The following is a 13377-nucleotide window of genomic DNA, read 5'->3' as shown; positions in this document are numbered from 1 at the left end:
TACAATTAACCCCCGACATTAAAACATGTTTTTGGGACCAAGCAGGCCTGGGCTCATGTAGATTAGGCCAGTAGTAGAAAATTTAAAAACCCCATTTTTTCACTGTCTACAGAAATTACAGATACGAGATATTAACTCCTTGTCAGATGTAAGATGTACAAATATTTTTCTCTATCATGAGAGAGAGAGAGAGAGAGAGAGAGAGAGAGAGAGAGAGAGAGAGAGAGAGAGAGAGAGAGAGAGAGAGAGAGAGAGAAAATATGTGTGTGTAAATTTCTTTTGTTTTTGGAAACTTTTTTTTATTTAAACACCATGGTTACTGTTTTTTTTTCTTTTTACAAATAAAGTTGTTTATAATTGAGTTACAGTCATACACTGTAAAACAACCTTCACCAGTGCACATTTCCCACCACCAATGTCCCCAGTTTCTTTCTCACCCTTCCTGATGCCTTCTCCCCTTCATGTCTTTGGGCATGCCTTCTCTCTCTTTTTCTTTTTCCCTTTTAGACACCTTGGTTTGCGGTACAGTGTGCATTTTCAGTCAACAAGTCCCCAGTTTCCCTACTGCCCACCTTCTTCTACCTGCCTCAGGGGCAGGCATTTTACTTTTCTCTCTCTCTTTTGTTTTTAATACTGTGGTTTGCACTGTTGCTAATTAAAGGGTACCATGTTTATCTCCTTTCAACACCCAGTTTTTGTTCTGAGTAAACAGTTTGTGGAAGTTTTTTAACATCATACAGTTTCACTTGTTTATTCTTGCTTTTGTTTTAGGGCCTTTTTTTTTTTTTGTATTTGGGTTTTAGTTATAAAAATAAAACAAAAAAGCACCCCCCTTCACCACTGCAACATTTCCACCACCAGTGCCCTTCAGCTCCCTCCTCCTCAGCCCCTTGCCTATATTTAAGACAGGCATTCTATTTCTCTCATTGACTACCATTTTGTTTTGTTTTGTTTGGGGGGGTGGTCACACTGGGCAGTGCTCAGGGGTTACTCCTGGCTCTATGCTCAGAAATTGCTCCTGGCAGACTCAGGAGACCTTATGGGATGCCGGGATTTGAACCACTGTCCTTCTGCATGCAAGGCAAACACCCTACCTCCATGCTATCTCTCCGGCCTCTCACTACCATTTTCATGGTAGTTGTCAGTGTAGTTATTTCTCTAAATGAACTCACCACACTTTGTGGTAAACTTTATATTGTAGGCTGGACCTTCCAGCCCTCATCTCTATTGTCTCTGGGTGTTGCTACAATAATGTCTTTTATTTTTCTTAAATCCCATAGATGAGTGAGACTATTCTGTGTCTGTCTCTCCCCTCTGACTTATTTCACTTAGCATAATAGTTTCCACGTCCACCCATGTATAGGAAAATTTCATGACTTTATTTTTCCTGATGGCTGCATAGTATTCCATTGTGTATATGTACCACAGTTTCTTTAGCCACTCATCTGTTGAAGGGCATCTAGGTTGTTTCCAGGTTCTGGCTATCGTAAATAGTGCTGCAATGAATATAGATGTGCAGAAGGCTTTTTTTGTTTTGTATTTTTGTGTTCCTAGGGTATATCTCTAGGAGTGGTATAACTGGATCATATGGGAGCTCAATTTCCAGTTTTTTTTTTTTTGGGTCACACCCGGCAGTGCTCAGGGGTTACTCCTGGCTGTCTGCTCAGAAATAGCTCCTGGCAGGCACGGGGGACCATATGGGACACCGGGATTCGAACCAACCACCTTTGGTCCTGGATCGGCTGCTTGCAAGGCAAACACTGCTGTGCTATCTCTCCGGGCCCCAGTTTTTTTTTTTAAGAACTTCTATACTGTTTTTCATAAAGGCTGCACTAGGCAGGGCCTATATTCTTAGCCATAGTATTATGGAGTGCATTACTTTCTAGCCCCTTTATATTTATTCTATTTCTTAATTGATTTAATAAATAGCCCTATTTTGGGGGAAGGGATAGGTGTGGTAGCAAATCCAAGGTCCTGCTTAAAAGCCAATACTTGAGAAACAAGAGGTGGTTTGAGAAAAATAGATTTTATTTTTATTCAGATTTTGGCAACCAGAGGTGATGGCAATTTTTCTATACCTCCCCCCCAAAACTCATCTTTTCTTGCGTTAGAGTTTGAGGTTTATAGAGGTCAGGCTAGAAAATTAGTTTAAAATAGAAAATGGGTAAGAGGGGCTTGGGAGATAGTTCAACAATGGTTGGAGTATGTGCTTTGTACACAAGAGGCCTGGACTCAGTCCTGGGCATGGCCTACTCCTACGAGCAAGAATTTGGAATGGACCTTGGCACTGCCTGGTTCTTCTCCACCTCCTGTCAAAAGAAAAATTAGGTAATGAGTGGGTCAGTGGGAGAGTTATGTGGTCTTTTCCAGTTGGGGCTATTGGCTTAATATGTCACCAGGAGGTGTGGTATGTTCCTAGAAAGACTTGAGATAACATCACTAAGGAACATTTGTTTCTGGGGTCTGTATGACAATCTTCAGGGTTTTCTTTGGAGGACCTGGAATTTGTTATTTCCCATTTATCAGGGAAATGCATGAGGACCAACTTGAGGGAAAAGACCAAGAGGGAGTGAGATGTCTGCATGGGGGAAAACAAGATGGCATCTTTACTACCTGCATACTTTCAGGCATTGCAAAGATTCAGTAGAAATGCATGGAGGGGTTAGAAACTTGCTCTTTTGATTCAGTTTCAACAGTTTAAAATTCCCTATATTTTATCTTGCCAGGGACTGAACATATATTAGTGTCTTTGTTAGGCAAGGTTTTGAGGAAGATTTGTTGAGGAAGATTGAAGTTCTGGCACTTCTGCTATCAGATGTTATTTTTATTTTGTTAAGATTCCTTCTACTCATGCATCTACTCAGTCACATATAAAATGTTGCACTTTGCTCAGTGCAAAAATTATATTGCAGGTAGGGAGATAAAGATGATTAAGATGTAGTACTAGCCTCAAAGGAAAAATGTTTATGAGAGGTAAAACAAAAGCACAAAATAATTATAGCACATGGTATAAATGGGTGATTCCTAAGAAATAAAGAAAATGTTTCAACTCAGAGAGAAGCCAGGGCAGCTAAAGTTTCCTGGAAAATAGAATAAAAATAATTTGATTCTGTTGGAGAATTATGTTCTTTCTGTGAATCCTGAGTGCTTTCTAAAATTAAATTTAAAATGGAGTCAGTTGGAAAAAAATGCTCTCACAACCTAATTTCCTATCTTTCCTGCCCCAAAGCATTCTTTAAACTCTCACAGGAGATGAAAAAAGGAAGAAAAAGATGGAACAATTAGGAGTGTGAATCTTTTGGGTCTGCCCAGGACTGGATGGTCCTCAAGTCAGTTACTCCAGAGAGCCAGACATGAGTTTCCCCCTCCCCAAATCTTTCTGAGATTAGGGCTATGTGATGTATCTGGGGGAGGACTTCCAGGAATGGACAAATGTTGAAATGAAGATACCCAGTTAGTTCTTGAATTCACATTAAAGTAGCAGGAAAGAGTTCCTCTGCAAAAAAAACACGAGAGAGAAAAATGGCTCAGTTCCACAACTAATCTCCAAAAGAACATGATGGTCATCAAATCTTCTCAGGCAGACTGGTCCTGGCTGATGATGCTGGGATTTTCTTAGAATGGGGTGTGTGTGTGTTGTGCGTGCGTGCGTGCGCGTGTGTGTGTGTGTGTGTGTGTGTGTGTGTGTGTGTGTGCGTGTGTGTGTGTGGGGGGAGGAAGGGAGAGAGAGAGAGAGAGAGAGAGAGAGAGAGAGAGACAGAGAGACAGAGAGACAGAGAGACAGAGAGACAGAGAGAGATAGATTCCCCTTTCTGCCTGAAGGCACAGCATCTAGGAGCCACACCCAATATCCTTTGTCAGAAACGGCCCAGTTCCACAAGAGAATCTTATCAAACTACCAAGCCACAATTTCTTCCAGACATATAGATCCTTGACCATGAAGCCACATTTTCAGCCACATGACACCTCAGAATTTCATAGTAGGATTGCAGCAAATGTGATGGGAAAGTTGCATAGACGACCACCATACTCTATGAGTCTATCAATAACAGAATGCTTAGCATCAACCACAGCCCAGTAAATCCTTAGACAAGAACTTTAGTTAACACTATGGAGAGATCTAGCAATTTTTTACAAATTGACTCATTGATTCTAAGCTTTGCCTTTGTGGATAACAAACAATTTAAAGTAAATTTGTTTTTATCTGCAAGGGGGGCAGGCTGGGGTAGTGGATGGGAAACTGTGATATTGATAAAGGGAAGTATACTCTGTGATGAGAATGATATTAGAATATTTAATGCCTGAGATAACTGAATTATGAACAACTTGGTAAACTATGGTGTTATAATAATGTTTTTTAAAGCACAAGGATGGGGGAATTAGAGACTAACTTCCAACATCAATTTTTTTTAAATGGAGAACAGGGGAAAGGGAAAATAGCTAGCACTTCTGAAAAATAAAACCAAACCACCAAGAAACACATGATTCCCATTCTAGCGAGGGAGGAAACCAAGTCACATTAAAAACCAATCAAAAAATGACATCAAAAATACAAAATGAGGGGCCAGAAAGATAGCACAGAGGCAGTACGTTTGCCTTGCATGCAGCAGATCTAGGATGGACCTGAGTTAGATTATTGGCATCCCATATGATCCCCCTAGCCTGCCAGGAGCGATTCCTGAGTGCAGAGTCAGGAGTAACCCCTGAGCACTGCCTGGTGTGGCCCCCAAACAAACAAAAATAATAAGATAATAAATAAAAAAGAAGGAAAAACTCAAATAAATCAATCTTCCAACTGTCACTGTAGAGCATCCCAAGGAACTAGTTTCACCAGATGCCCCACTAGAAGGAGTGGATGAGTTTATGGTTGTATAATTAGAATTAGTTCCAAATTTGTTAATGGAGTCAGCACTGCCGTCCACTCCCTGTACACTGAATGCCTATCTCTCTCATGACACAATGAAGTTTATGGTTTTATTCTTTGGGAACAATCTGACAGAGATCAAAACATCGCCCCCACAATTGAGGGCTGAGGAACTACAGCCAATATATGGATACTGTAATCAGGGACATACACATTCAGGGTGCTAGACATGGGCCCACCCTGCCTCAATCTTCTTTTTCTGCTCTCACCTTGGTGCCCGGAAGAAATGTTTCTCTTGAGGCTATAAACAAAAGATCTAAATGTCTCTTTGAAGGCTACAAACAAAAGATCTAGTTGGCTTTTCCACACTTAAACAGCCTTCAACAGTCACTCATCTTGACACACAAGGTCCCCAAATGTCCCCTGAGCTTCCTATTGGCACTTTTGTCCCCACTCCTAAATTGGAACAACAAACATCTGAAGAAAATAACCAATGTGAAAGAGGAAAAAGAGGGTATTAAAACAAGAACCTTGGAGAAAACAGCCTATTTAAGGGAAAAATTTTCAGAAAAACAAACAAATCTGTTACCATAGCTTCAGAATTGTGAAAATATACTACAACTTGAAATAGATATAGGATATGATAAAAAAATCAAAGCAAAAGACCCCTTCTAAGAAATAAAATATGACAACAGAAATAAAAAATTTAATATAAATCTTAGAAGATAAACTTGAAGACATTGTTCAGAAAGCAGTATAAAAAGAATCAAGGAAAGGCATAGCAGAGGGAAAAGACACAATTTGAAGTTAAATTCACAGTGTCCAATATCTGAGAAATAGGAGTTTCTGAAAGAGATTGATAGAGAAATAGAGGTAGGAAAAAACAGATAAATCATCAGTGCAATATATGAAAACCAAAGTATATGACTTCCCAGACTGAACAAACAGGATGGTGAATGAATAAAATGACCAGGAAAACATATGGCACTAAACAAAATTGGTGAACTGTAGGCACAAGAAGATCTTATAAACTTCCAGAGAGAGCAACAAATAATTGGGATTAAGAGTTAGATTAATTTTCTTTTCTTCCTTTACTCTTTCTTTCTTTCTTCCTTTCTTTCTTTCTTCCTTTCTTCCTTTCTTTCTTTCTTCCTTTCTTCCTTTCTTCCTTTCTTTCTTTCTTTCTTTCTTTCTTCCTTTCTTCTTTCTTCCTTTCTTCCTTTCTTCCTTTCTTCCTTTCTTCTTTCTTCTTTCCTTTCTTTCTTTCTTTCTTTCTTTCTTTCTTTCTTTCTTTCTTTCTTTCTTTCTTTCTTTCTTTCTTTCTCTTTCTTTCTTTCTTTCTTTCTTTCTTTCTTTTCTTTCTTTCTTTCTCTTTCTTTCTTTCTTTCTTTCTTTCTTTCTTTTTTCTTTCTTTCTTTCTTTCTTTTCTTTCTTTCTTTTTCTTTCTTTCTTTCTTTCTTTCTTCTTTCTTCTTCTTTTCTTTCTTTCTTTCTTTCTTTTCTCTTTCTTTCTTTCTTTCTTCTTCCTTCCTTCCTTCCTTCCTTCCTTCCTTCCTCCCTTCCTCCCTTCCTCCCTCCCTCCTCCCTCCCTCCCTCCCTTCTTCCTTCCTTCCTTCCTTCCTTCCTTCCTTCCTTCCTTCCTTCCTTCCTTCCTTCCTTCCTTCCTTCCTTCCTTCCTTCCTTCCTTCCTTCCTTCCTTCCTTCCTTCCTTTCTTCCTTCCTTCCTTCCTTTCTTCTTTTTTTTTCTTTCGGAATAGATTGTACCAGATTCTGACCCAGGAAGCACTTGTGGTCCCTGGAGCACCACCAGGAATGATCCTTTAGCAGAGAAACAAATAAGCCCAGAGCATGATTAGTATGTCCCTTTCTGCCCCCAAAATGGATTTTAGCACACTCACAATAATGGGCAGTGCAATGTTATAGCATAGTCTAGTTCCAGAATATTTATGTCACATTAAAGCGTTGATTAATACTTCATTTCTTTTTTTATGGATAAATAACATTTTACTGATGGTGAGACTGTATTTGTTTACTTGATTCCTCATTTATGGTACTGAGTTTTCACTTATTAGTTAATATAAATATTGCTGACCAAAATATTTATTTTCATTATTTTGCCTGAACCAATCTTTAAATATTCATTCTATACTAAAGTTTATATTAGAATGCAGAAAACTTTTTCCAGTTTAGAATTCTTAATCTAGTCCAGTGCTTCTCAATTATTTTCACTCATGCCCCCTAGGAAGAAGAAAACATTTTTCATGCCCCCCCAAGAGACTGTAAATAGTATCTTTATTAAAAAAATATTTAACCTGTAAAACAAAAATATATAAAATAATTTGAGCTTATTTTTTAATCAGAGGTGATGTCTGGCTTAATGGCTACAATGAGCACGTTTTGCCATGCATAGCTTTTTGAAGCGGGGTTTGAAGCAGGACACAGTAACTCTCAGCTCCAGAGACATACAGAGCCATAAACACAGGGCTTAGCTTGTTATGACAGTGTTTGCCAAAGTCAAACGCGCCCCCCATTACGGAGCCTCGTGCCCCCCCCGGGGATGCGCCCCATTATTTGAGAAGTACTGATCTAGTCTAACTATAAACCAGGTGTAATAGTAAAATAAAACCCATATAGACATATGAATTCTTAAAACCTATCTGTTTTATATTTTATTTTATTTTAATTTTATATTTTTATATTTTAATTTTTTTAAATATGGAACGCTTCACGAATTTGCATGTCATCCTTGCACAGGGGCCATGCTAATCTTCTCTGTATCGTTCCAATTTTAGTATATGTGCTGCCGAAGCAAGCACTTTATATTTTAATTTATTTTGTTTTAGTTTGCGGAGAGAAGGAATTGGGACCATACCAGTGGTGAATGCTTAGGAGCTATTCCTGGCTCTCTGCTCAGGAGTGACCCTTGGTGGTATTCAGGGCCCCATGCACAGTGCTGGGAGTTGAACCATGGCTGTCTATCTGCAAGGCAAGTGCCTCACCTCCTGTACTATGTTGCTGACCCCCATCACTCTTTCTTGGGAAATTGCTAGAGGATATCCTGCAACATGAAGGAGGACATAATCAGGATTTGAAGGTGACCAAAAATGATGTAGGAAACACAGGAGATTTCCAGGTGATCCAAAGGGACAGCATAGGTTGCCAGTTGAGGAGGCATGGAGGGTAGGGAACAGTAATCTGTCCAGGGTGCTACTTGTCAGAAACTCTGAGAAAACCAACTTCAGAGGAAGAAATGGATAGACAACTGGATGTCTAAGAACATTGAGTGGCTCTTTCAATAACTGACCACCAATTTGTATTTAGAAAGAGGAATAAACACAGGAAAGGAAGCAAATGCCAAAGCCTAGGCTTATATACATGGAAAATACTTTCTTTCCACAGTGGAAAGCAAGCACAGCTTAGCTGTAAATGCCATGTGAGAATCTAACCCAAAGTATGACCTGATCATATAGAAATGGAGAGGTCATGCCTGGAAATTGATAGAACTTAGTCCCACTTCCCAGGTCACTGAACAATTGTCACATATTTCTGAAAATAAAAAAGCAACAGTTAAACTATACAGAGCAGCATTTCTCACTTTGGGCTCCCGTGAACTCCCCAAATATTCCAAGGGGGCACAGGTAAAAATCATATAAATAGGGCTGCAGAAGGAAACTAGAATCATGTATCAACAGATATGAGAGGGGGCACTGGAAGGAAACAAAGTTGGAAGTGGATCATGGTTGGAAAAAGCTTGATAAACAGTGGTTAGAGCATGTTCTTTAGAGATATGAGTGCAAGTGAAAAAATAACCAGGTAAAGGAAAAGTATATAGGCCTTTTAATTTTGCTTAATAAATTACCACTATCTAACCATCCTAAAACATTCACAGAAGTTTTGCAGACTCTCAGAAAGTTAGATATAAAATTACTGTAGAGCCCCACAATTCTACTCCTAGGTATCTATTCAAAATAATTAAGGCCAGGAAATTATCTTTAAAGGGAGGAGTGACCACTTTGTTTGCATGAGTTCCAACCTTGCCCTCAGTTTGATTTCCAGCACCACATGGGCCCCAGAATACCTCTGGGTCTTGTCCTATTGGCCCCCAGAATTTATCCCCTGTTCTAAGCATCTACACATTGCCTAGTCTGAACACAGAATCAACAAGCCTGAACTACTGGGCCTGGAAGCACCATGAAGGGTCCCAAGATTTCTATGCACCAAGGGGAGTACATGCCAACATACTAAAACATTTTTAAAAGAAGAATTAAAAATGTATCCCCAAATAAGTGTACACACACCATCTGAAAAGGCAGCAGGATTCACAAAGGGATAAAACCCAAATGTGCATCAACAGATGAATGAACAAATAGTGGAACACACATACTATAGAATAGTATTCAACTGCTAAAAGAAATGACATGTGATTAGATATGGATAAATTCTGAAGACATTATGCTAAGCAAAAGAAGCCAGGGATAAAAGGTCATATATGGCATGATTTCTTTTAGATGAAATATCTAGAATAGGTAAAACCAGAGAGACCAAAAGCATGGCAATGATTAATAAGGACTAAGAGGAGTAGTTTTATGGATAGGGAGCTTTCTTGCATAGTATTATGTATGTGCTAAGTGCTGCTGAATTGTTCAATTTATGTGAATTTTACCTCAACTGAAAAGCCTACTTAATCTAATTGTACAATATGTATTGTTCTGGTTCTATTGTGAGCAGCACATAGACTTGATGGAAAGAACCTTCCATGACCTGGCGTAGTCATCTTTTCTCCTTTTCTCTTTCTTTCTTTTTATCTTCTGTTTCATCCCCACCCCCTTTTAATTCCATTCTCAGAACTAGAGTAGTAATTCCTTTGGAATAATGGAGGAAGAGGTGTGTTTATGACTTAGTGTCTTTTGAAAATGTTCTGGCCCCTTTATGATTTTAATGGTAACCAAATATTATAATACATTTATATTTTTCAATGCAGAGAGGTAGATTATGACTACATGTGTGAACTAAACTTGTTTCTGAAGGGAAATAGACCAAAAGCCACCAAACAACCACACAAAATATAACCATCCTCTTGTTATGTCAAGGCTAGGTTTCTGTAGGTCAAGGTTAGTTTAGTTACTGTCTCTGCTGAGGGGCTCATTTAGCAGAAATCAAAATGTTGGCCAAAGTGGTGCTTTCTCAGGCACAAGAACTGCTCTTCCAAATTCACACAACTTCTTGTCAGAGTTGTGAAGCTACAGAACCCCAGGCCTTATTTTCATGTAAGCTGCCAGTAGGAGGCTGCTATCAACCTCTACTATGTGGGCCTTGATTGGCAAGTTTGCTACATGGATTGTTGCATTTCCCAGGCAAACCAAGCAAGTCTTCTTGGGGTCAGGCAGTCAGAAAAAAGCTTTCTTTTTCCTCTTCTGGAGCCAGGCAGGAAAAAGCTCTGCTTTCCAGAGGACATGTCTGATTTATTCAGACTGCACTGCGAACGGCTTCCCTTTTGCCATATAATCTAATGTAATCACTGGAGTGGTGTTTTCTTCTCAGCTTCTATCCACACTCAAAGGAAAAGCAATTTTATGAGGGCGAGGTCATTAGTGGTTGCATAATAAATATATTTATAAAGAATTGGCTCATGCAATTATGGAAGCTGACAAGTCTTCTGTGGACAATGTGAGCCAGCAAGCTAAAGACCCTGTCGAGCCAATGATAGGATTCATCTCAAGTCTGAAAGCCTGAGACCCACAAGAGCAAATGGTCTATTTCCAGAGGAAAAGCTGTCAGGCCCGAGATCCATGAATAGTTCGTGCTTCAGCTTGAATTTAAAGGCATCAACAAATAAATAATAAGTACAACAAAAATTGATATCCCAATTTAAGGGCAGTGAGGCAGGAGGAGAATTTCCTCTCCTTAGAGAATATCAGCCTTTCGGGTTCAGTCTACCTTCAACTGATTGGGTGAGACCCAACCACATAAGGAAGGATAAATGATCTTATTCACTCTACATATGCAAATATTAATCTGATACACAAAGACCTACACATAGACATAGAAAAATGTTTGAACAATATCTGGTTATGCTTGTAGTTCAGGAAAGTGGAGGTTGCTTATGTTTGAACTCTACTGACCATACAAGAAAAGAAGCTGTGAGGGGAAAGGAATCAATGTGGGAAGAAAGTGAGTAACTGATGTTTTTATTTATTTATTTATTTATTTATTTATTTATTTTTTATTTTTTTGGTTTTTGGGCCACACCCGGCGGTGCTCAGGGGTTACTCCTGGCTGTCTGCTCAGAAATAGCTCCTGGCAGGCACGGGGAACCATATGGGACACCGGGATTCGAACCAACCACCTTTGGTCCTGGATCGGCTACTTGCAAGGCAAACGCTGCTGTGCTATCTTTCCAGGCCCTATTTCTTTATTATTATTTTTGCTTTGGGGCCACATCCAGTGATGTTCAGGGATTACTCCTGGCTCTGCACTAAAAAAATCAGTAGGCTCAGAGTACCATATGAGTTGGCCGCAGGCAAAACAAAAAAGCTCTACTCACTATGCTATCACTTCATCTATCTATAATTGCTGTTTTTTATACAACTCTGATAGTGATGCATGATTAGTTATCTGTCCCGATCCATATAATAAATCTTGTTCTGCAATGAGAGAGTTCTGGAAAGCCCAGGCCCATATATAACGTATCAGGCCATGCTCTGGGATCACAGAATGTCCTGATCAGACAGCTTCAAGTCTGCATCTAAGTCCTAAGAGGGCTTGTCTTCCCCAACTGACCTTCTTGTTAGTACATTGGACCCTGAGGTATGCACACATAGATCTGAGAAATGCACTATTTGTGATAGGTACAAATTATACTGGACATGTTGACTAAACTCTCTTTTCTAATTTTAATTTTGTTGAAACCATTGTATTTTACAAAGTTCTTCATAGTTGGGTTTCAAATATACAATGAATATCCTGGTAGCCAATCCTACCAACAGTGTCCCCCTCCCTCCACCAATGTTCCCCAAGTCCATCCCATAACATATCCCCTTGCCCTTCCACCTGTCAGTAGAACAGGTCCATTTTAAGTTTAGGTTGTTAAAGTTTGGGTCTTTTGATTTCATTATTGTTGCCTTTGGCTTGGATATTTAGTTCTGTCTTTTCTTAACACTACCAATTCAACTGAGACTGCTTGGCGCCTGGCCCCCATCCTTTCATATATTGTGTTTGTCTCTTCCACTTCCTTTCTTTTCTTCACCTCACTATACTCTGGAGCCATCGATATTCAAGACACCTGCCATTTAGACCATTGTGTTTCTTCATGGAGTTATTCTAAATACCACATTTGAGTGATATTCTTCTGTATTTATCCTTTTTTTGACTTACTTCATTTAACATAATATAATCCAGTTTCATCCATGTTGCTGCAAATTGCATGATTGCATCATTCCTTACAGCTATATAGTATTCAATTGCATATATGTACCATATCTTCATGATCCACTTGTCTGTTATTGGATATCTAGGTTAATGCCAAGTCTTAGCTACTGTATTGAGTGCTACAATGAATAGCAGTGTGCATACGTCCTTTTGGATGAATGCTTTTCTGTCCTAGGGATAGATACCCTGAAGTTTCTTTTAAATGAAACATTTGATTTTGAGGTAACTGCAAATCAGATGCAATTCTTACATATATTACATTTTTAAGATGAAACAGTGTAAGATCCTGTGAAAATTTCACCTAGTTTCTCCAGAGGCAGCATCTTATAAGACCACAGGACAATATTGAAATGATGGTATTAACATCAGTTCAACCTGTAGTAATTTCCTATTGTCACTCATAACATATTTAGTTTTATGCAAATATTTAGCACATACATAGGTTTGCATATTGCCCAGGATAATGAAAGATGTTGGTAGATGGTACCCCATCTGCATGTTCTCTACAGACCTCTAGAACATTTCTTTACTCTAGGGATCCCTAAAATTGCTTATAACTGCCCTTGCCTTTTTCTCAAAACCCCCATTCCATCTCTAACCACCAGTGACAACTAATCTTTTCTGCATTTCTGTAATTTTGCATAATTAATATAGATAGAGGTCTACAGTAAATATAGATAGATGTCTATGGTCTGTTATCTGCTTATCTGCTGAGATTGGTCCCTTCCTTTCCTTCTGCTTTGCACAACTCCCCAGAGACTCATCCAAGTTGTGGTGTGTGTCAAGAGTCTGTATCAAATGCTGGTGAGGATATGAGGAGTCTGAATCATGGACTTCTGGTGGGGATGCAAAACAGCACAGTCACTCTAGGAACTGCTTGGTAGTTTCTTACAAAAACCAAGCATGTGACTTCTTTGGGCATTTTTCTTGAAGAAATGAGCCCTGACCTTCATGATATCCCTCACAATTCTATTTACAATACCCCAAAGCTAAATACATTTATAATCTTGTGTCATCATCTCTATAACCCAACTTAATTTGTGAAGCTGAAACTTGGCATCTATGAATCCATGACTGGACCCTGCC

At 39.1% G+C, this 13377-nt stretch overlaps 1 protein-coding gene and 1 non-coding gene across 2 annotated transcripts in view; both read right to left on the bottom strand.

Annotated features, from left to right (window-relative positions):
- Positions 1–13377, bottom strand: part of TGM6 (transglutaminase 6) — a 90943-nt gene that overhangs the window by 52715 nt on the left and 24851 nt on the right. The window lies entirely within an intron of this gene.
- Positions 7573–7679, bottom strand: LOC126019698 (U6 spliceosomal RNA). The gene has a single exon (XR_007499326.1). It is a non-coding gene; the product is annotated as a U6 spliceosomal RNA (small nuclear RNA).

The sequence above is a fragment of the Suncus etruscus genome, chromosome 9 (genome assembly GCF_024139225.1).
Source record: "Suncus etruscus isolate mSunEtr1 chromosome 9, mSunEtr1.pri.cur, whole genome shotgun sequence".
Lineage (NCBI taxonomy): Eukaryota > Metazoa > Chordata > Mammalia > Eulipotyphla > Soricidae > Suncus > Suncus etruscus.
The sequence above is the reverse complement of the archived record's forward strand: the minus strand, read 5'-3'. Positions and strand labels throughout refer to the sequence as shown.